This window comes from Mesoplodon bidens (assembly GCF_964165515.1).
Source record: "Mesoplodon bidens genome assembly, chromosome: 2".
Lineage (NCBI taxonomy): Eukaryota > Metazoa > Chordata > Mammalia > Artiodactyla > Ziphiidae > Mesoplodon > Mesoplodon bidens.
Genome location: NC_138177.1, coordinates 150,631,017 through 150,651,573, shown reverse-complemented (window position 1 = coordinate 150,651,573; position 20,557 = coordinate 150,631,017).

The following is a 20,557-nucleotide window of genomic DNA, read 5'->3' as shown; positions in this document are numbered from 1 at the left end:
AGAATTACAATGATAGTAGAGAGTGTTTCCATATACCTGTCAACCAGCATCTCACATCTTATGTAACCATGTACATTTTTTTTTTTTTTTTTTTTTTAGTTTTTCAAAGTTAGTATTTTATTCATTAAAGCTAAAATGGGGCTTCCCTGGTGGCACAGTGGTTGGGAGTCCGCCTGCCGGTGCAGGGGACGCGGGTTCGTGCCCCGGTCTGGGAAGATCCCACATGTTGTGGAGTGGCTGGGCCCGTGGGTCATGGCCGCTGGGCCTGCGCATCCGGAGCCTGTGCTCCACGACGGGAGAGGCCACAGCAGTGAGAGGACCACATACCGCAAAAAAAAAAACAGAGTTATAATGGTAAAAAGCCCAGTTAATCCTTAAGCTCTTTTTTTTTTTTTTTTGCGGTACGCGGGCCTCTCACTGTTGTGGCCTCTTCCGTTGAGGAGCACAGGCTCCAGAAGCGCAGGCTCAGCGGCCATGGCCCATGGGCCCAGCCGCTCCGCGGCGTGTGGGATCTTCCCAGACCAGGGCACGAACCCATGTCCCCTGCATCGGCAGGCGGACTCTCAACAACTGTGCCACCAGGGAAGCTCAATCCTTAAGCTTTTATTTCATATGGTGATCATATTATTCTTTAAAGATATAATTTCTATCAGTTTATATTCATATAATTTAATGCAAATTTTATATAAACTCAAAATTATACAATTCTAATATTTCACATTATTCTATTTTTATGTCCAGGAAATTTTATTAATCATTTTAAGGTGGCTTTTATAATTCTTTTACATTTCCTTAAGTTTTCATTGCATGCACAAAATAACATATTCAGTTATCTTTTCTTGATTGGTTTTTCTAAGGGTTTATCAATTTTATTAATCATTTCAAAACATCAGTTTGGGCTTGTTGCTTTTCTTTATTTTATGCTTGTTTTCTGTTTCATTATTTCTGCCTTTATCACTATTTCTTTTCTTCTACTTTCTTTTTTAATTTTTTCGTCCCAGCTTTATTAAGATACAATTGACATATAACAGTGTGTAAGTTTAAGGTGTGCACAACTTGATGATTTGATACATGCTGTGAAATATTATAAAATGATTACCACAGTAAGATTAGTTAACACTTCCATCACTTCACATAATTAGCTTTGTGTGTGTGTGTGTGTGTGTGTGTGTTGAAACCAGTAAGATTTACTCACTTAGCAACCTTCAAATACACAATAAAATAGTGTTAAGTATATTCACCACACTGTACATTGGATCCCCAGAACTTTTTCATCTTAAAACTGAAACTTTTTACCCTTGGACTAACTTCTCCCATCTTTCCCCACCCCCTAGCCCCTGACAACAACCATTCTACTGTCTGTTTCTATGAATTCAGCTTTTTTAGATTTCACATATAAGTGAGATCATATGATATTTGTCTTTCTCTGTCTGATTTATTTCACTTACCATAAATACCCTCAAGGTCCATCCATGTTGTTGCCAGTGGCAGGATTTCCTTCATTTTTATGGCTTTCATAAGTGGCTTCCATTTCTTGGCTACTGTGAATAATGCTGCAATGAACATGGGAGTGCAGATATCTCTTTAAGATACCGACTTTATTTCCTTCAGATATATACCCAGAAATGGACCTGTTGATAATACGACAGTTCCATTTTTAATTTTTTGAGGAACCTCCATACTGTTTTCCATAGTGACTGCACCAATTTACATTCCCACCAACAGTTCGCAAGGGTTCCTTTGTCTCCACATTCTCATCAACACCTGTTATCTCTTGTCTTGTTAATGATAGTCATTCTAACAGGTGTGTAGTGATATCTCATTGGGTTTTTTTTAAATAAATTTATTTATTTAATTTATTTATTTTTGGCTGTGTTGGGTCTTTGTTGCTGCGCACAGGCTTTCTCTAGTTGTGGCAAGCCGGGGCTACTCTTCGTTGTGGTGCACAGTCTTCTCACTGTGGTGACTTCTCTTGCTGCAGAGCACAGGCTTTAGGTGCACAGGCTTCAGTAGTTGTGGCCCGAGGGCTCAGTAGTTGTGGCTTGTGGGCTCTAGAGCGCAGGCTCAGTAGTTGTGGCACACAGGCTTAGTTGCTCCGTGGCATGTGGGATCTTCCCGGACCAGGGCTCAAACCCATGTCCCCTGCACTGGCAGGCGGATTCTTTTTTTTTTTTTGTGGTACGCGGGCCTCTCACTGTTGTGGCCTCTCCTGTTGCGGAGCACAGGCTCAGTGGCCATGGCTCATGGGCCTAGCCGCTCCACGGCATGTGGGATCTTCCCTGACCAGGGCACGAACCCGTGTCCCCTGCATCGGCAGGCAGACTCTCAACCACTGCACCACCAGGGAAGCCCAAAGCAGGCAGATTCTTAACCACTGCGCCACCAGGGAAGCCCCTCTCATTGGGTTTTTTTTTTTTTTTTCAGTATGTGGGCCTCTCACTCTTGTGGCCTCTCCCGTTGAGGAACACAGACTCCGGACGTGCAGGCTCAGCAGCCATGGCTCATGGGCCTAGCCGCTCCGCGGCTTGTGGGATCTTCCCTGACCAGGGCACGAACCCGTGTCCCCTGCATTGGCAGGCAGGCTCTCAACCACTGTGCCACCAGGGAAGCCCTCTCACTGGGTTTTGATTTTCATTTATCTGGTGGTTAGTGCTGTGGAGCATCTTTCCATATAGCTGTTGGCCATTTGTATGTCTTCTCTGGAAAAATGTCTATTCAGGTCCTCTGCCCGTTTCCCCATTGTGTGTTCTTGGTGCTCTTGTCAAAGATTAATTGACCTATATGTGTGGGTTTATTTCTGGGCTCTTGATTCGGTTCCATTAGTCTATGTGTCTATTTTTATGCCAGTACCATACTGTTCTGATGAATATAGCTTTGTAATATAGTTTGAAATCAGAAAGTGTGTTGCCTCAAACTTTGTTCTTCTTTCTCAGGATTACTTTGGCTATTTGGGGGGTCTTTTGTGGTTCCATATGAATTTTAGGATCATTTTTTCTATTTATGTGAAAAATGCCACTGGAATTTTAATAAGGATTACATTGAATCTATAGATGGCTTTAGGTAGTATGAACATTTTAACAATATTAATTCTTCCAATCTATGAACATGAGGTGTCTTTCCCTTTATTTGTGTCTTCAATTTCTTTCATCAGTGTCTTATAGTTTTCATGTACAAATCTTTCATCTCTGTGATTAAATTTATTCTTAAATATCTTATTGTTTTTGGTACTATTGTAAATGGGATTTTTTCTTCTTCTTCCTTTTTTTCTTTTTTTTTTTTTGGCCTTGCCATGTTGCTTGTGGGATCTTAGTTCCCTGACCAGGGATTGAACCTGTGCCCTTGGCAGTGAAAGTATGGAGTCCTAACCACTGGACTACCAGGAATTCCTGGGATTGTTTTCTTAATTTCTCTTTCTGATAGTATGTTGCTAGTGTATAGAAAATCATCTGATTTTTGTATGTTGAGTTTGTATTCTGCAACTTTACTGAATTCTTTTATTCTAACTGTTTTGGTGGTGTCCCTTTTGATTTCTTCCTTGACCCATTGATTGTTCAGAGTGCATTAATTCCCATATATTTGTGGAATTTCCAGTTTTCCTCCTGTTATTGATTTCTAGTTTCATACCACTGTGGTTGGAAAAGATACTTGGTATGATCTCAGTCTATTTAACTTTGCTAAGACTTGTTTGTGACCTAATATATGATCTATTCTGGAGAAGGTTCCATGTGTGCTTGAGAAGAATGTGTATTCTGTTCTCTTGCATGCAATATTCTACATCTGTCTATTGTTTTTTTTGTGTTCTAAAGTGTAGTTCAAGTCCAATGTTTCTGTATTGATTTTCTGTCTGGTGATCTATCCATTGATGAAAATGGGGAACTGCCTCCTACTATTATTGTATTGTAGCATATTTCTCCCTTCATATCTGTTAATATTTACCTAATATATTTAGGTGCTCTTATTGGGTGCATTTATTTACAATTGTTTTATCCTCCTGATTAACTGATCATTTTATCATTATATAATGACTTTGTCTCTTGTAACAGTTTTTGTTGTTGTTGTTGTTTTTGGCCACACTGCACAGCTTATGGGATCTTAGTTCCCCAACCAGGATTGAATCCACACCCTCATCAATGAAAGTGTGGCATCCTAACCACTGGACCGCCAGGGAGTTCCCTCTTGTAATGGTTTTTGACTTAGTCTATTTTTACGATATAGTATAGCTACCCTGTTTCTTTTGGTTTCCATTTTCATGGAATGTATTTTTTTACCTTTTTACTTTCAGCCTATGTGTGTCCTTAAAGATGAAGTGAGTCTCTTTCAGGCAGCATATATTTGGGTATTGTTGTTGCTGTTTTTTTAATCCATTCAGCCACTCTCTGTCTTTTGCTTGGAGAATTTAATACACTTACATTTAAAGTAATTATTGATAGGTAAGGACTTACTATTGCCATCTTGTTAATTGTTTCTGGCTGTTTTATAGTTCCATTTTTCCTTTCTTTCTCTCCTGTTGTCTTCCTTTGTGGTTTGATGATTTTCCATAGTGATATGCCTTGATTCCTTTCTTTTATCTTTTGTGTATCTATTTAGGTTTTTGCTTTGTGATTTCCCTGAGGCTTACATAAAACTTCATATAGTTATACCAGTTTTATTTAAGCTGATAACTGTGATTTCAAAAACCTCTACTCTTTTACTGCTCCCCCTCCATTTTATGGTTTTGATGTCACAATTTACATCTTTTTATATCATGTATTTGTTAAAAATTATTGTAGGTATAGTTATATTTAATACTTCTGTCCTTTAACCTTTATACTAGAGTTAAGTGGTTAACACACCACCACATTACAGAGTAGTATTCTGAATTTGACTATCTATTTACCTTTATCTGTGAGTTTTATACTTTTAGATGTTTTCATGTTATTAATTTGTGTCCTTTCATTCCAGCTTGAAGAACTCCCAATTCTTAGAACAAGTAGGTCTAATGGTGATGAACTCCCTCAGCTTTTGTTTGTTTGGGAAAGTCATTATCTCCCCTTCATTTCTAAAGGACAAATTTGCCAGCTAAAGTATTCTTGGTGGGCAGTTTTTTTCTTTAAGCACTTTGTATATATCATTCCACTCTCTCCTTGCCTGCAAGATTTCTGCTGAGAAATTCAGATAGCCTTATGGGGGTTTTCTTGCATGAAATGAGGCGTTTTTTAAAAAACATTTTTATTGGGGTATAATTGCTTTACAATGTTGTGTTAGTTTCTGCTGTATAACAAAGTGAATCAGCTATATGTATACATATATCCCCATATCCTCCCCCCCTTGCATCCTCCCACCCTCCCTATCCCACCCCTCTAGGTGGTCACAAAGCACTGAGCTGATCTCCCTGTGTTATACAGCTGCTTCCCACTAGCTATCTATTTTACATTTGGTAGTGTATATATGTCAGTGTTACTCTCTCACTTTGTCCCAGCTTACCCTTCCCCTCCCCGTGTCCTCAAGTCCACTCTCTATATCTGTGTCTTTATTCCTGTTCTGCCCCTAGGTTGATCAGAACCTTTTTTTTTTTTTTGTATTCCATATATATGTGTTAGCATACGGTATTTGTTTTTCTCTTTCTGACTTACTTCACTCTGTGCGACAGACTCTAGGTCCACCCATTTCACTACAAATAACTCAATTTCATTTCTTTTTATGGCTGAGTAATATTCTGCTGTATATGTGTGCTACATCTTCTTTATCCATTCAATGAGATGAGTTTTAAAAAAATTTATTTTCTGCTTTCAGAATTGTATCTTTGTTTTTGTTGTTTGACAGTTTTATTATAATGTGTCTCAGTGAAGTCTTCCTTGGGTTGAATCTCTATGGGGACCTATGAGCTTCATGTATTTGGATGTCCATATCTCCTCCCAGATTTGGAAAGTTTTCAGATCTTATTTCTTTAAATAAGCTTTCAGCCCTTTTCTCTCCCTCTTCTCTTTCTGGGACTCTCATAATGCAAATATTGTTTGCTTGTTAGTGTCTTAAAATTCATGTAGGCTTTCTTCACTCTTTTTCATTTAGTAAGAATGGTCAAGAATGTTCTTTGTTCTCCTCTGATTGGTTAATTTCAAAGGTCCTGTCCTCTACTTTACAGATTCTTTCTTTTGCTTTATCCAGTCTGCTGTTTATGCTCTCTATTGCATTTTTCCCTTCACTCATTGTATTCCTTAGCTCCAGAATTTTTTAAATTCCTGTCTCTCTATTGAACTTATTTTGTTCATGTATTGTTTTTCTGATTATATTGAATTGCCTTTTTTTTCTGTGTTTTCTTTTAGTTCACTGAACTTCCTTAAAACAGCTATTTTGAATTCCTTATTGGGAAAATTGCAGATTTCCATTTCTTCGGGGTTGGTTACTGAAAAATTATTTTGTTCCTTTGGTGGTGTCATGTTTCCTTGATTTTTCATGTACCTTGAAGCCTTGCATTGCTATCTTCTCATTTGAAGTAGCAATCACTTTTTTCATTCTTTATTGACTGGCTTTAGGAGAGAAATACTTCCTGTCACCCTTGCTAGGGATTCTGAGGCTTTCTTGGATTTTTCCTAAGGGTATGCTGCTCCACACTTGTTCCCTCTTGTGGCAGAATTAAGATTGTATGCTTTCTCTTGATCCTGCAAAGCCAGACCAAGTGCTGACAGCCTCCCTTTTGCTTTCCCTGTAATGGTACTGAATGCTCAAGTCTATGATTTCTCCCAGGCCTGTAGAGTTGGGCTGGTTTTTTCTGTGTGCTCACTAACCATCTGCAAAACTCACTCTTGCCACCACTGCGAGCACAGAAAGCCAGTCATGAGGTGGGGGTGTGTGTGGGTGAGGCATGTGGAGCGCTGGGGGAGCTGTGAGCCAGTTGGGGGGATTTGCAGGTGAGGCATCTCCAGTGGCTCATGGGCAGCCTTCCTGATGAAGTTTGTGACACAATTAGTAGTATCTATGTTCCTTTGATGCCTTCTTTGTGCTCTATCTGCTGCTCCCCATCTTCCTGTTGTGCAGCACACCTCAGTATTCCGGATGGGGCAACAAAGAAGCGGGAGTCTTTGGCAGTGGAATGCACAACTGGGGATGCTGGGCACTCATTCACAAGCTCATTTTCCCCCATGGGAGAAATCATGGGCCAAAAGAGTCTCTCTTGGCACTGAGCTGTGCCTTCTTGGGGGAGGGGTGATTCAGGTAAAGTGAAATTGTTCCTCTTGTGCTCTTTTTTGTCTGATCTCAAAATTGCCTAAATTGGTGCTCTTTGGGAGGAAGATGGTAGAAAGCTCTTATTCTGCCATGGTGATGACATCACTCTCTTGAATCCTTTCAATGTTGTAGTGGAGTATGGTCCAATAGGCTTATTTATTATTTGATTCTCTAGGGTGGGTACCTTTGTTTGATTTGCTATTGCTACTAATTGGGGCCTAGATTCTCTGAAGTTACATGTTGACTTAGAGATTTTTGCCTAGTAAAGATCTAAATGATATCTATCCAGTAGAGAAGATAACTCCAAAGCTTATAGTTTTACTGCCCTGTAGTACATTAACTAGTTTCATTTTGTCTTAGTCAGGTCAGGCTGCTATAACAAAGTACCATAGACTGGGTGACTTATGAACAATAAAAATTTATTTTTCACAGTTTTGAAGGCTGGAAGTCCAAGATCTGGGTGCCAGCATGGTCAGGTTCTGGTGAGAGCCCTCTTCTGTGTTGCTGACTGCCATCTTCTCATTATATCCTTACGTGGCAGAAAGAGAGTGAGAGAGCACTTTGGGGTCCCTTTCATAATGGCACTAGTCCCCTTCATGAGGGTTCCAGTCTTGTTATCAAATTATTTCCTATTACCATCACATTTCAACATACGAATTTTGGGGAACACAAACATTCAGTCCATAAGTCTCTAATTCAGCAAACTTATTTAAGCATTCCTTTCCCATGTAATTATGTAAATCTCTGTTCTTTAAATGCCCTTTGAATCAGCTTTCCCAACTTTCTGAGTTAAGCTTTAAAAAATTCTACTTCGGGCTTCCCTGGTGGCGCAGTGGTTGAGAGTCCGCCTGCCGATGCAGGGGACACGGGTTCGTGCCCCGGTCTGGGAAGATCCCACATGCCGCAGAGCGGCTAGGCCCGTGAGCCATGGCTGCTGAGCCTGTGCATCCGGAGCCTGTGCTCTGCAAGGGGAGAGGCCACAACAGTGAGAGGCCCGCCTACCGCAAAAAAAAAAAAAAAAATTCTACTTCGACAAAGTTAGTGTGAGCCTGGTTCTGAGGGTTGAGATGACATTCCTGAGAAATTAAGATCTTCTCTATAGTTATATAATTTGACAATTCAGAAAACCCTTATAGTTTTTTTCTTTCCTGGAAAAAAATTTAAACATACCCCAGGTTTGTCAGATCTTAGCATTTACAACATTTGCCCCAGATTCCTTTAAAGAGAAAGAAACAGTACAGATATGTTTAAAACTCCTTAACTACTTCTCTTGGATCTGCTTCTTTCTTTTCCTCCCTCCCACCCCTTGAAGCCACTGTCTTAAATTTTGTTTTGATCATTCTCATGAATTTTAAAAGTCTTTATTATGTATGTATATATCCATAAATAATATTTGGTATTATTTTGTATGTTTTAAAACTATTTATAAAAGTTATCACATTGCATGATTCCTTTTCTTCTATGAGCTTACATTTTTATAAATAAATGCTATTTGGGAATCTTTTTTTTTTTTTTTTTTTTTTGCGGTACGCGGGCCTCTCACTGTTGTGGCCTCTCCCGTTGCGGAGCACAGGCTCCGGACGCTCAAGCTCAGTGTCCATGGCTCACGGGCCCAGCCGCTCCGCGGCATGTGGGATCCTCCCAGACCGGGGCACGAACCCGTGTCCCCTGCATCGGCAGGTGGATTCTCAACCACTGCGCCACCAGGGAAGCCCGGGAATCATTTTAGATTTACAGAAGAGCTGCAAAGGTAGTACAGAGAATTACCCTTCACTCAGCTTCCCGTAATGTTAATGTCAGACATAACTGTGGGACATTTGTCAAAACCAAGAAACAGGGGCTTCCCTGGTGGCGCAGTGGTTGAGAGTCCGCCTGCCGATGCAGGGGACGCAGGTTCGTGCCCCGGTCCGGGAGGATCCCGCGTGCCGCGGAGCGGCTGGGCCCGTGGGCCATGGCCGCTGGGTCTGTGCGTCCGGAGCCTGTGCTCCGCAACGGGAGAGGCCACAACAGTGAGAAGCCCGCGTACCGCAAAAAAAAAAAAAAAAAAAAAAAAAAAAAAAAAAAAAAAAAAAAAAAAAAACAAGAAACAAATACAGGTACAGTACAGCTAACTAAACCACAGAGTTTATTCAGATTTCACCAGTTTTTCCATTAATGTCCTTTTCCTGCTCTAGGACCCAACCCAAGATACTACATTACATTTATCAGATTTCATTTTTGAGATTTATAATGATACATGGCATTCTTATTTATTCATTCTAACTGAAGATAGAATTCCATTGTTTGACTGTAACCAAGGTATGTATTCTCCTATTGGTAGATATTTAGGTTGTTTCCAAATTTCTTTTACTATTATAAACTGGTGCAATCCTGGTACCTTTTTCCTTATTTTCTTTACCCTGTCAGGAAACAGAAAGCATCTATCTGTAACTTATAATGAAGTCCCAGCCTATAACCTTCAAAATCTGGCTCTGACTTTCTGTTCTAGTCTCATCTTAACTCCCAGACAAGCTTTCAAGTTCACTACTGACTTCTCCAGCTCTCTAATGTTTTCTAATTCTGCCCAGTGCTTTCCTGTTTCCCAGACTTGTAGTTTCTGGTCATCTTCCTCACCCCACCATCAGCCTCAGCAGTATCTGTTAGAATGCTGTGTGGATTAAGAGCAGAATGGGATTAGTAAGTAGGTTGTAAGAAATAATTATGTTATTAAAATGTTGTTGTTGTTGTTTTTAATGATCAGCATGGGTATGGAATAACACCACATAGAGGCATATGAAAGTGAAAGAGATTTATCATACTCACAGGCTGTAGAAGACGGAGGCATGCATGCCACACAAGGGGCTATGTGGGAGGATCGCGAATGGAGCTGGCTCAACCAAGCAGGTGGGGAGCTGAGAGAGACTGAAGATGGTGGGCAAGTGCCTTTATGAGGGTCATAAAGTGAAGTACACAGCAAAAGGAGTGATGGGATTTCATTGGTGTGTTTGAATGTCACTGGGTCACAGTCAGGGTTGGACAAGAAGGGAAATTTGTGGCAGGGACCAGCCTTCTCACACTGGTGCACTTGGTCTCCTGGGCAGGGGGCTCACAGACTGTGGGGCTGTTGAGGCAGCAGAAAAGTATGAAGTCTAATCTATCCCAGGTGATCTCATACATACTAATGGCTTTAACTCTGAACTCTACACCTCCAGCCTAGACATTGCTTCCCAAGCTTCTAACCCATGTATCTGTTTCCTGAATATCCCCATTTGGCTATCTCATAGGTAACCTCAAAGTCAACCTGTTTAAAAAATGAATTCATCACCTGTAAACATGTCCTGAATCTGCTCTTCTTCCAGTGTTCCCTTAGGGAATGGCAATGGCATCAGCAACCTCCTAGAACTCAAGGTAAACACCTGGGTGTTTCCTTTGACTCACTTCTCTTCCCCAGCATCAATCCAATGCAGCACTAAGTTCTGTCTATTCTATTACCTTAGGATAGACACATTTGTCAACTGCATTCACTTTTTATTCATTTTTGCATTTATTCAATGCCTTTTTTATGCCAGAACCTGTCCTGGGTTCTGGGAAACAAAAATAAACTAGTGCTTCTCAAACTATCTTAGTGAAGGACCATTTCTTTTCTTTTTTCTTTTTCCAATCAGTCAAGAATGGATTCTTTTGTAAAATTCAATGAAAATCAATTAGTAGAAAAATAAAATGAGAAAAAGGACAGATAAAATACAAGTCCCAGTTTTTCATTATTAGATTCAATAAACAAAAAACTTGCCAAATTACTACAAAAGTTTATAAATGTTTCTCTCGATTTCTGTACCTATCTCATTGTAGACTGGTTAAGTCTGAAAACTGGTGTCATCCATGGACCACACCCAGAGTAGCACAGAGGAGAGAGAGGTAAACACAGAACGGGGTATGTATATGTGGGCCTCAGAGTGGGAGGGAGGAAGGCAGAAAAGGAAGACTCTTAAGCAAGTAAAAACTGACCACATGATCAACAACAAAAGCAATTAGCTATTTGTGCCAAGATGTGGGTAACCTAAGGCAGTGGGAGCACAGAGGAGGCACCTAACCCAGCCTGAGTATCAGGGAAGTCTACCTTATAGGAGATGCAAGACAGGTAGGAGTCAGTCAGCTTGCGGATACTCTAATGACGAGTGGGAAGGATACTCCTGGCAGAGAAAGGTTCTGGAGACATTAAGTAGCATACGGCTTGCAGAATTACCTTTCCTATGATTTGGTGGACTGACTGCTTTTCTCTGAGCCTCAGGATGCATAAATGGATGTGATAATCCTCTCTTTGAATGATGAAAGAAGAGAAGGATGAAAATGTAACAAGGCCTGGTGCTTGGTACCACTGCTTTTTTGTGTATGAGGAATACTCACAGGAATCAGAGCTACCTTGGATGGTGGGGTAGAGTGGGTGGAGGGACAGCTCATTGACCCAAGACTGGTGTCCAGAATGACTCGGGCTCTGGGGCGGGGGGAGTGACAGGGGAAACATGCCTGTCCCTGAGTCATTCCCAGGCCTGAGGCATGTTTCTCTAGGACAGTCAGTAGCCAATGGGGTGTAGTTTTATGCTGGGGCAGGAGGCAGGACCCCAGAGTAAGCTTCTCTTCCCCTTCAGTCCCTTGTGTTCCAGATGTCCACAACAAAAATAGGCTCTAAATTAAAAGGCTGAAGGGTGGGGCTGGCTCTGTCTTTTTGTGCCTTGCCCTGGGGAATTTGATGAAATAAAGACATTAATGGGTTGTTCATAAACCACAGAGCTAATCCTCTCAGGTTCTGGTTGCTAATAAAGAAAGTGAGAATCAGGAAGATTAAATCAGTGATCCCCAAATCTCAAAACCAGAGTGATATGAAATTAATTAATATGAAATGTGATTTGTGAAATAATTTTATCCTATAAAGGAATAAGATGTTAAAAAATGATCTAATATGTCAAATACGATTCATTTCACAAATATTTTCTAAGTTTCATGTTGGAAGAAACACTAGGTGAATGGTAACTGGAAGAGGCATCAAATGGGAGTCAGAGGGACTTCCCTGGTAGTCCAGTGGTTAAGACTCCGTGCTTCCAATGCAGGGGGCGTGGATTCGATACCTGATCGGGGAACTAAGATCCCACATGCTGTGAGGTTCGGCCTAAAAAAAAAAAATTAACAAACGGGGGTCAGAGATGGCCCAGGAAGAGGTGATACTGGAGCTAATACCTGAGCTGGTGTTAGTCATGGAAGCATTGCCACTATTTCTCAAGGGCCTGCTCTCAGCCCCACCCCTTGCTAGTAGCTGGAGACACTAAGATTCTTAAGACTCTTGTTATCTCACCTGTTACCATGGAGCAAAAGTCCCTGCTCTCACCAAAACTCTCTTGTCTATTTGTACCTTGTGTTCTGTCTTTTCTTCACTTATCATAGTTGCTTCTATAATTTAGCCCTCTATCTGCTTCAATGTCAGTTTCAAACTCCTTCAGAAAAGTTGTTTACCAGGCAGTGTCTCAGTGTCTCTACCTCATCAGTGCCTTTTCCCTTCTCACCCACTCCAATCGGGCTTCTATCTTCAAAGTCACTATGGACCTCCACCTTGTCAAATCTAATAAGCACTTACCTGTTTCTTATCTCAGCAACATTTGGTGCAGTCGAACATTCCCTCTTTTTTTTTTTTTTTGCTTTATAACAAATTTAATCAGTTATACATATACATATGTTCCCATATCCCCTCCCTTTTGCATCTCCCTCCCACCCTCCCTATCCCACCCCTCCAGGCGGTCACAAAGCACCGAGCTGATCTCCCTATGCTATGCGGCTGCTTCCTACTAGCTATCTACCTTACGTTTGGTAGTGTATATATGTCCATGCCGCTCTTTCACTTTGTCACAGCTTACCCTTCCCCCTCCCCATATCCTCAAGTCCATTCTCTAGTAGGTCTGTGTCTTTATTCCTGTCTTACCCCTATGTTCTTCATGACATTTTTTTTCTTAAATTCCATATATATGTGTCAGCATACAGTATTTGTCTTTCTCTTTCTGACTTACTTCACTCTGTATGACAGACTCTAGGTCCATCCACCTCATTACAAATAGCTCAATTTCATTTCTTTTTATGGCTGAGTAATATTCCATTGTATATATGTGCCACATCTTCTTTACCCATTCATCTGATGATGGACACTTAGGTTGTTTCCATCTCTGGGCTATTGTAAATAGGGCTGCTATGAACATTTTGGTACATGTCTCTTTTTGAATTATGGTTTTCTCAGGGTATATGCCCAGTAGTGGGATTGCTGGGTCATATGGTAGTTCTATTTGTAGTTTTTTAAGGAACCTCCATACTGTTCTCCATAGTGGCTGTACCAATTCACATTCCCACCAGCAGTGCAAGAGGGTTCCTTTTTTTCCACACCCTCTCCAGCATTTATTGTTTCTAGATTTTTTGATGATGGCCATTCTGACTGGTGTGAGATGATATCTCATTGTAGTTTTGATTTGCATTTCTCTAATGAGCAAAGATGTTGAGCATCCTTTCATGTGTTTGTTGGCAGTCTGTATATCTTCTTTGGAGAAATGTCTATTTAGGTCTTCTGCCCATTTTTGGATTGGGTTTTTTGTTTTTTTGTTATTGAGCTGCATGAGCTGCTTATAAATTTTGGAGATTAATCCTTTGTCAGTTGCTTCATTTGCAAATATTTTCTCCCATTCTGAGGGTTGTCTCTTGGTCTTCTTTATGGTTTCCTTTGCTGTGCAAAAGCTTTTAAGTTTCATTAGGTCCCATGTGTTTATTTTTGTCTTTATTTCCATTTCTCTAGAAGGTGGGTCAAAAAGGATCTTGCTGTGATTTATGTCATAGAGTGTTCTGCCTATGTTTTCCTCTAAGAGTTTGATAGTGTCTGGCCTTACATTTAGGTCTTTAATCCATTTTGAGCTTATTTTTGTGTATGGTGTTAGGGAGTGATCTAATCTCATACTTTTACATGTCCCTATCCAGTTTTCCCAGCACCACTTATTGAAGAGACTGTCCTTTCTCCATTGTACATTCCTGCCTCCTTTATCAAAGATAAGGTGACCATATGTCTGTGGGTTTATCTCTGGGCTTTCTATCCTGTTCCATTGATCTATCTTTCTGTTTTTGTGCCAGTACCATACTGCCTTGATTACTGTAGCTTTGTAGTATAGTCTGAAGTCAGGGAGCCTGATTCCTCCAGCTCCATTTTTCGTTCTCAAGATTGCTTTGGCTATTCGGGGTCTTTTGTGTTTCCATACAAATTGTGAAATTTTTTGCTCTAGTTCTGTGAAAAATGCCAGTGGTAGTTTGATAGGGATTGCATTGAATCTGTAGATTGCTTTGGGTAGTAGAGTCATTTTCACAGTGTTGATTCTTCCAATCCAAGAACATGGTACATCTCTCCATCTATTTGTATCATCTTTAATTTCTTTCATCAGTGTCTTATAATTTTCTGCATACAGGTCTTTTGTCTCCTTAGGTAGGTTTATTCCTAGATATTTCATTCTTTTTGTTGCAATGGTAAATGGGAGTGTTTTCTTGATTTCACTTTCAGATTTTTCATCATTAGTATATAGGAATGCCAGAGATTTCTGTGCATTAATTTTGTATCCTGCAACTTTACCAAATTCATTGATTAGCTCTAGTAGTTTTCTGGTAGCATCTTTAGGATTCTCTATGTATAGTATCATGTCATCTGCAAACAGTGACAGCTTTACTTCTTCTTTTCCGATTTGGGTTCCTTTTATTTCCTCTTCTTCTCTGATTGCTGTGGCTAAAACTTCCAAAACTATGTTGAATAAGAGTGGTGAGAGTGGGCAACCTTATCTTGTTCCTGATCTTAGTGGAAATGGTTTCAGTTTTTCACCATTGAGGACGATGCTGGCTGTGGGTTTGTCATATATGGCCTTTATTCTGTTGAGGAAAGTTCCCTCTATGCCTACTTTCTGCAGGGTTTTTATCATAAATGGGTGTTGAATTTTGTCGAAAGCTTTCTCTGCATCTATTGTGATGATCATATGGTTTTTCTCCTTCAATTTGTTAATATGGTGTATCACGTTGATTGATTTGCGTATATTGAAGAATCCTTGCATTCCTGGAATAAACCCCACTTGATCATGGTGTATGATCCTTTTAATGTGCTGTTGGATTCTGTTTGCTAGTATTTTGTTGAGGATTTTTGCATCTATGTTCATCAGTGATATTGGCCTGTAGTTTTCTTTCTTTGTGACATCCTTGTCTGGTTTTGGTATCAAGGTGATGGTGGCCTCGTAGAATGAATTTGGGAGTGTTCCTCCCTCTGCTATATTTTGGAAGAGTTTGAGAAGGATAGGTGTTAGCTCTTCTCTAAATGCTTGATAGAATTCACCTGTGAAGCCATCTGGTCCTGGGCTTTTGTTTGTTGGAAGATTTTTTATCACAGTTTCAATTTCAGTGCTCGAACATTCCCTCTTTTAAATACATGCTTCTCTTGGCTTTTTTGTTTTGTTTTGGCCATGCTGCATGGCTTGCAGGATCCCAGTTCCCTGATCAGGGATTGAACCTGGGCCCCCTTCAATGGATGCGTGGAGTCCTAATCACTGAACCGCCAGGGAGTTCCCTCTCTTGGCTTCTTGAAATATAATTTCCTGACTTTTCCTCTACTTTTCTGGCTGCTACTTCTCAGTGTCTTTGGATGACCTCACTGTTCTACCTGATCTTAAATGTAGAGGAAACTTGGGTTCTGTCCTCAGTTTTTCTCTAGCTCCCTAGTTGATATCATTCACTCTTATGGACTTAAAACCACCATCTCTATGCTGACAACACCTAAATTTACATTTATATCCTTGACCTCTCCCTGAGCATATTTAATAGCCATCTCAAAATCAACATGTCTAAAATGGAATTCTTGTTTCAGCTGCCTCCAAATTTTCTCAGATTTCCATCTTTCCATGTTACTAAATTGTGCAGTCATCTCTTGGTTGCTCCCCCAATAATCTAGGTGTCATCTCTGATTCCTCTTTTCCTCCCAGCCCTTTACCATTCCAATCCATTACCAAGTCCTGCCTTTTTAAATTCTAAAATATTCTCTAATGAACCCCACCCCAGACACTGACTTCTCTTTCTTGGAGACCTCCTTTAGCTTTCAAACTGGTGTCCCTGCTGCCATCTTGTTCATAAGCCTCAAAGGATCAGAATGATTGTTTTCTTTTTATTGAGGTATAGTTAATTTACAATGTTGTATTAGTTTCAAGTGTACAGCAAAGAGGTTCAGATTCTTTTTCAGATTCTTTTCCATTCCAGGTTTTTACAAGATATTGAGTATAGTTCCATGTGCTATACAGTAGGTCCCTGTCAGATGATTATCTTAAAAACTTAGATCATATCTATTTCCTGCTTAAAATCCTTCAGTGGCTTCCCATCACACTTAGAATAAAATCCAAACTACTTTCCATGGTCTCCAAGACCCTGCCCATCTCTGCCCTCATGTCATTCCACTCTCTCCCTATACTCACATCACTGAGGTCACCTGGCTCTCCCATTTCCCCTCTGGCCTGCCAAGCTCTTTCTTGCCCCACATCCCTCCAATCTTCCTATGGTTGCTTCATTTCAGGCACTTGGTTCTCAGGGGAGCTGTGTCCTGTTTTGTTTTCTCCTCAGTACTCACCACCATCTAAAATTATGTTAACTATTATTATATTCATTTCTTGTCTGCCCATTTAGGATGAAAGTTCCCTGAGCGAAAGAACCTTGTTCTGTCTTATTTGCCAGTGTATCCCTAATTCCAAAAAAAAAAAAAATAGTGCCCAACGCACAGTAAGAACTCCCGAAGTATCCCTGAAAAAAGACTTTGTTCCCCGGAGCTCCCAGTCTCCGGTTTGTACACACAAGGACATCGGTACGTGGCCTATAGTGGAGGAGATCCAGCTTATGGCAAGAACCCTGACCTGGTGGGGTGGTGTTGGAAGCTCGCCTGTCTGCAGAGGCCCTACACCCCGATCTTCTGCTCTCTCCAGCCTCTTTCCCTTGTTCCTCCACTCGGAGGTCAACAACGGCTGGAACCTCGGTGTTCCCCACCCTCACTTGGGCCAAATAAAGATGCTCAGACTGAAGGGTGGATGGGGTAGGTAGGGTGGCGAAGACGTGAGACACAATAAGTGATGGAAGTCCTGAGGTCCCCTATTAGTGACCCTGCTGCGTTTGGGCAGGATCAGCGCGAGGCGGGAGCCCCGCAGGGTGGGGCAGCGGCTGCTGGGTGGGTCGGTGGGTGCGGCCCTTGGCTCCGCCCCCCCTGCTCCGTGAGAAGTAGAAGCTGAGAGCGGTGATTGTGGCGTGGTGTTGTCGCGACAACAGACTGTGACGCTCGGCGAGTCTGAGCTCTGTTCAGGTGTCGGTCTGGACCCTCGCGCAGGCTCGATGTGTAACCGGTCCCAGCTTAAGATGGAGCAGGGAGCCGAGGACCTAAACCAGTGGCACGGGGCTCCGCACCAGTTCACAGAGGTGAGTCAGGGCATCAGCCCCAGGGCCCCGCGTGGGGGCTGAGGGCATGGAAGCTGGGGGAGTGGAGGGAAGTAGCAATCTGGAGGATTAGGGGTCCGAGGGACAGGTTGGGAAGGGAAGGGATGGAAGATCAAGAACCTAAGTCACGTGTCGTTTATTCAGTTAATATTCTTAGCATTGGGTGCTGGGGGTAAAGAAGTTCCAGGTAACTTCTGATAGAGACTTTTGAGTACTCAGGAAAGAAGACAAAGTTAGAAAGTCAGCGGGAAGCAGACAGGGAGGAAAAAAATACTAATTGGCAGGCCTTTGACATGCCCTGGGAATACAATGTTGAGTTTACCATAAGATAGTTTACCATTTTATTAATAAGTAGCTAAATGATCCGAAGTATATAAATTACTGTAAAGAAGAAATACAGGGGCCACAGAAATGAATAGTAGAAGTGTTTGATCTGATTTAGGAGGTGGAGAAGACAGCTGAGGATTCTGTCTGGGACCAGAGACAACTGGTTAGGTGAAGGGTTAGCAGATCCTGAGACCAGAGACAGAATGCTTCCACCTTGGAGGTAATGAAAGATGGACTGTGAGACCAAGACCAAGGGACTGATGGGAGAGTGGTCAAGGGGAGGGGAGGCAGGGACCCCAGCACCGCCTAAGTCATGCGGGGCTTGAGTTGGTTATTCCAAGAGCAGGAGGAAGCCATTGATGAGTTTAAGCATGATCGATCACAATTAGATTTGTATTTTTAAGAGTGCGGGGGGGGGGGGGGGGGGGATGGGCAGAAGTCAAGGCAATAATTAGAAAGCTATCGTGATAATCCAATCAAAATGGTGGCCTAACTAGAGAGATGGAGAAAACGGAATGGATCTTGGAGATGTGTTGGAGGTAGACACCACAAGAATTGGTAATTACTTGGATCTAGGTGGTGAAGGAGGCATCCAGGACAATTGACCAGATTTCTGGCTTATAAAACTGGATAAGAATAGTGGTGACATTTTCTGAGAGCAAAGGATGAGAAGGAAGAGGATTAACAGTTTTTTCCCCTGGGGGTAGGTTGAGGGGTGGGTGTGTGAGTAAAGATGATCTGAGTTTTGCACATAGTCGGATGAAGTGCCTTTGGGCTATCCAAATGGACTGAACACTAGGCAGCTTGAAGATTCAGAAAAGGTCTGCCCTGGAGCTATTGATTTAAGAATAACTGACTATAAACAGAAATGGATTCATTAACATGAGAAAGATTGCCCAGAGAGTAGCATAATGCAAAGGGGACTGAGAAGGAGGAAGCCCAGAGAGAAGGGAAGGAGAAAAACCAGGCTAGTGTGTCAATGTGCTCCGGAGGCCAAGGGAAGGAAACATTTAAAGAACAATGGCCACTATATGGGAAAAGAATCTAAAAAAGAGTGGATATATGTATATGTATAACAGCTGCACTTTGCTGTACAGCAGAAACTAACACAACATTGTAAATAAACTCTGCTCCAACAAAAATTAAAAAAAAAAAAAAAAAGAACAATCGCCAGTAGTCTCAGAAACTCATGAGAGGTCAAGCAGGGAGGAATCTGACATGTGTTTGGACTTAATAACATGGAGATAGATCATCAGTGACCTTTATGAAAGCTGTTTCTGTGGAGAGATGGGGGCCAGGCTGACCTTGAAGGCGAGATAGTGGTAAAGATATGTTTAGACATCTCCAAAGAAGTTTGCCTGTGAAGAATCAGGAAAGTAAAAGGGAGGGAAAAGTGGCTGAGTATCCCCAGAAATACTCATCCAATAGACAGTTATCTGGCACCTATTATGTGTCTAGTTTATGCTAGTTACTGAGCATATAGTGGTGAATAAAATGGACTGTGGTTTCTTGGGTTTTTAAAAAAATTAATTTATTTGTACTTTTGGCTGCGTTGGGTCTTCATTGCCATGTGCCGGCTTTCTCTAGTTGCGGCAAGGGGGGGGCTACTCTTCGTTGTGGTGTGCAGGCTTCTCATTGCGGTGGCTTCTCTTGTTGCAGAGCATGGGCTCTAGAGCGCAGGCTCAGTACTTGTGGCTCATGGGCTTAGTTGCTCCACGGCATGTGGGATCTTCCCGGACCAGGGCTTGAACCCATGTCCCCTGAATTGACAGGCAGATTCTTAACCACTGCGCCACCAGAAAGTCCCCATAATTTCTTAATATCATCTATTCAGTTCCCCTAGTTGTCCCTAAAACGTCCTTTCCAGCTGATATGTTCAAACCAGGATCCAATTTAAGACCACATGCTGTATGTGGTTATTATGTCTCTTGAGTCTCTTTGAAATTAGAAAAGTTTTCTTTTTTCCTGACTGACTTTCCATTTTTCATCATCCTAACTTTTGTCTTGTAAAATATTCCTCCTGGTGGATTTATCAGATTGCTTTCTTGTGGTATGATTTAGCTTGATCTATCTCTTGTATTCCCTCTAAATCGAAGTTAGATCTTAAAGCTAATTGGATTCCTGATTTGGGGTAAGGATGTCTCATAGGTATGATAGGCTCCATCTTGCATTACATCAGGAGACACATTTGGCTCCCCACATTTGGTGACATTAGGCATGGCGCTTGAATTAGGGTAGCGAAAATCCTCATTGATCTCTCTATTCAAACTTATATTTTAGCCTCGTGGTCAGAAAGTAATCTGTGTAATGTTACTTTGGGTACATGCAAATGTCCAGTTCCCCACTAATCATTCACTTATGGGTTTGAACCAAATATTAATTTTTCCTTAATCAGAAGTTTCCTTAGAGGTTGTAAAATGATTTTCAATTCCATCATTCCTTCTACATGTATTTGTATTCTTCTGTAAAGTAGAATTTTTCTTAAACAACTGGAATCATTGGGTGAATTTGAAATAACAGTTTCCTATTGGAC